At 42.1% G+C, this 3,950-nt stretch overlaps 1 long non-coding RNA gene across 1 annotated transcript; it reads right to left on the minus strand.

Annotated features, from left to right (window-relative positions):
• Nucleotides 1-348: 348 nt before the first annotated feature.
• Nucleotides 349-3,247, minus strand: LOC139064718 (uncharacterized). Its single transcript, XR_011517718.1, has 2 exons — nucleotides 512-3,247; nucleotides 349-432 (listed from the first exon to the last, which is right to left on the minus strand). It is a non-coding gene; the product is annotated as an uncharacterized lncRNA (long non-coding RNA).
• Between the last annotated feature and the right edge of the window lie 703 nt (nucleotides 3,248-3,950).

A 3,950-nucleotide genomic window follows, 5' to 3' on the forward strand; every position in this document is an offset into this window, starting at 1 on the left:
CTTTAAGCATTTTAATTTTTATTTTTTGAGAAAAACAAACTGAAAAAAATATTTATTTCATCATATTTATTTTATTCTAGACTAACAGAATGCAATAAAAAATTACAACATTTCTCGAAGAGCTATTTTCAAAATCTATTTCTTAATCATTTTTATTTTTACAGTAATTAAAAAAACTTGCAGTTACAACCTGCCTGATGACATTTTCCCACATCTGCAAAGCTCACTGGAAGGACACAAACCGAGGACGATATTTTCCTGATATAGGGTTTATTACTCAAGTAAGTGTCATGTTTGGAGGAAGGTACCTAACCCAAGACATGCAGAATGCAACACAGACCAAAAACGGATGGTAAAATGATTTATTTATAAAGGAGGAACTTAGGATGCACAGATAAGTCTGTGGTTGGAACTGCTACGACAGCTCAGCGTCTGGAGGAGGGAGAACACAGGTGAGCATAGGTTCTGATTCAGAAGTCCAATGTAGGCAGAGGTGTTCAGCAGAACTTACTGTGGGGCGTGTAGATGTTGGCTGGAGGAGGGAGAGGTAGAGAGCCGGGGGGAAGCGCAGGAGAGGGAGCATAGGTGGAGAGAAGCGGGGCGTCCTGGTGGATGGGGCACTGGGTTGAGATGAGAGGTGGGTTATGGAGGTTGGTGATATGGTCCGCGTGCTGAAAATCCAAATCCTGGAGTAGAGGTAAGTATCTAAAGAGGCCGACAGAAATCCTGACCAAGGGTAAAAATCCAAATCAGTTCCAGGCGAAGCAAGAAAGGTCAACATCCAAAAATACTAGAGCTAAACACTACGAATAACATTAATCCAAGAAATACTAGAGATAACTCGAGTGGCTGGCTACTACCACGCTGAGGCAATCTTCCGGCGTCGAATTGTGTCCTCCATCCACCTTAAATAGGAAAACACCCCGCTGATCAGGAACAGCTGGGCCACTCCCTCTCCTGGCAAGAGACTCACAGATGGTTAAGAGGAAGAGAGTACTCACCCCAGCTCATGACAGTAAGGGTAAAAAGGTATCTGAGTAGAAGGCGTACTGAGGCCTAGTCCACACGTAGCCGGGTCTTTTTTAAAACGAATATCCGCCCCTCCAAAAACTTGCATCCACACCACCTCGTTTTAAAAAATAACTCTGTCCACACGTACCCGGATAAATACGTTGTTAAGGACATGCCAGACCTGTAGGCGGCAGTACTTCCCCCGTTCTTAACCTCGTCCTTCGTCTGCGGTCTTCCGCCATGAGCAGTAATTCCGCTTGCAAAAACAAACAAGCAAAAAGCGCTTGGACGATTGATAAAGCGAGCGCAGCTCTGAGGGCATCCATGCTGTCGGCTAGTGTAAACACAGGTCGCACACGTGATGTCAGCATTTTTTTGTCACGGAAAGTGACGTTGCGGACCTTAAAACTCCGGTTTTGTCTGTCCACACGCAGACACCCAAAACGGAGAAAACGCAGATCTTCACTTTGGCCGGAGTTTTTAAAAAGATCCGTTTTCGTGTGAAAAAACTCCGTTTTCGTGTGGATGACAGGCCAAAACGTAGAAAAATATCTACGTTTTGGCAGATCCCCGGCTACGTGTGGACAGGGCCTGAGTATCATCTGATCTAATATTTTTAAAATGATGACATCAAACAGACAAACATTAAGAAGTTATGGGCAAATATTGGTATTTTAAAGACTAAAGGGGAAAAATGTAAACAAATAAACAACATAATTACAAAATAACAAACTTTAGGCAAAACTTAGACACAAACTGAGGACAATATTTTCCTGGTATACAGGGATTATTTAGTTGTCTGAAAATGTAACACGTTTAAAAAAATACCGCGATAATACCGAAAACCGTGATAATTTTGGTCACAATAACCGTGAGGTTAAATTTTATAACAATAACCAGCACAAATCATCACTTTGGAAAAGTCACACCAGGTCATCTAGAAATCTGATGGAGGACATGCAAGTGAAACTGGAAAAATGTAAATATTGTGTAAAAGTCCATCTTTTTCAGTAATTCAACTTAGACTGAGAGACCAAGAGCGAGCCACCCCAATTATGTTGCCATGACATGTCGAGATGTGCAGCAAAACATGAAGTTACGCGTCACGCTGACGTCACTCAGAAGACTCAGAAGATTAAAAAGTAAGTAAATAAATAAATAAAATTAATAAATAATAAATTCAATCAAAATAAGCCCCACCCACCCACTATCTCTCTCCCATGCTTATTTCTCAGTGTGGTCTCAGGGAGCTGCTACAGAACTCCATCAGTCAGTCCATCACAGGGACACGGGGACAGTCTAAGATCTTCTAGTCGTGGGCTGGTGTAGAAACTCCCACACCCGTTTTTCACACAACAGGAGATGTTTTAGAGCACTGGTCCCAGGTGGATGAATAGAATAGAACAGTAATGTCAGTGGGGAAATTCATTTGCTAGAGCAGCACAAACACTTACAGAAAAGAAAAAGGGAAATTAATAAGATTAGAGGTAAACACACAAAGGCAGTAAGCTATTATAGTAACCTTCAACCACTAAAAAACACCAATAACAAAACTGGGTTTCCAGAACTATGCAGCAGGGACACAAACATACTACATCCGGTAATAAAATCATCTCTATGTTGTTTTTAACAGCAGCTGATTTATGTATCATGGTTTTAACTAGATTTTGGCTGTATGACTTTTTGTTTTATCTATTTTATTTTTGCATTTATGTCCTTAATTTAATCTATGGTGCCTTAAGATTTATTGTGAAGCACTGTCAGCTTTTTAAATCCTGTACAAATACATTTTAACACACGTGTCTCGTTCCATGCTGCACGTGCTTGCGTCTGACTGGGTGCCATTAATGAGCAGTGAAAATGCAGACAGCGCCTCGCTGACCAGTGCGAGCCAGGGAGAGGAAATGTCAGAGATGGTTTTTACAACAGCGTGATGAAGATGTTTGGTGCATGGGTGTATTTTCTGGTTTTATTACAGTTGTTTCATTTTCTTTCAGAACCATTAGAATAATGTCAATATTTTAGGTGCAGTACCAGCAAACAGGCACAGGAGGGCGACATTGGTCCAACAGACGGTTTACATTTACCTGAAACACCGTGGTTAAGACAACTGACTTCATCTGCCTGATTTCATGTTCCTGATATTTTCTAATGACAGTTTTTCTGTTTGGTCAGTCTTGTTTTCTCTACTTCCTGGATTCAGCGCCAGAAACCATTGTCCACCCCTTTTACGTAACGTGGAAGCGAGCCCTTGTTGCCATGGAGACCTGCCGTGTGCTTCGTTAAATTCTACTGTTTTTGCTGCATGTGCGCAAAGTTCACGTATTTACTTTTACGTGCTTCATTGAGCTCGTATTTACAGGTAGGACTGACATTTCTAGTCTTTAGTGTTTAAAAGTGTTTCATTAGAACCTGCAGAAGCAACTAAACGTTCTTTCTGTCCCAACTGGACCGGACCGGACCCTCTGGAGACAGAAACCCGACACACAAGACGGCCACAGCGTTCACGCATGCGCAGCAGTACAATTGTAATCGTCTGCACGCACGGAAGCGCAGGTGGCGTGATGACGTCACAAAGCCTTTATGACTGACGCTGGCAGCATGGACATATACATAAAGGTCTGCAGTCAGTGGTCAGTCAGTATCAGACTTGCTTTGAAGAAGGTGGTTGGACGGATTGTTGCTCTCAGAAAACTTGTTGGTTTTGTGTAAACAACATCTTTTAACAGCTTCCTTCAGAGAAATCTGGTGCATTTGGTGAATATTTATAGCTAAATTATTCACTGCTCGGAAATCCTAGAGTGCAAAATGGTCTTTGTTCTGTCAAACAGCCAACCAGCTTTCCAGTCAGGGCTAAGGTCCTCTGAGCTACAGTCGCTTCACAAACGACGCAGATATGAGCTTCTGGCTAGCTACAGAGGAACTAGCTTTGCAGAAAC

This window comes from Nothobranchius furzeri, unplaced genomic scaffold (genome assembly GCF_043380555.1).
Source record: "Nothobranchius furzeri strain GRZ-AD unplaced genomic scaffold, NfurGRZ-RIMD1 Scf046, whole genome shotgun sequence".
Classification (NCBI taxonomy): domain Eukaryota; kingdom Metazoa; phylum Chordata; class Actinopteri; order Cyprinodontiformes; family Nothobranchiidae; genus Nothobranchius; species Nothobranchius furzeri.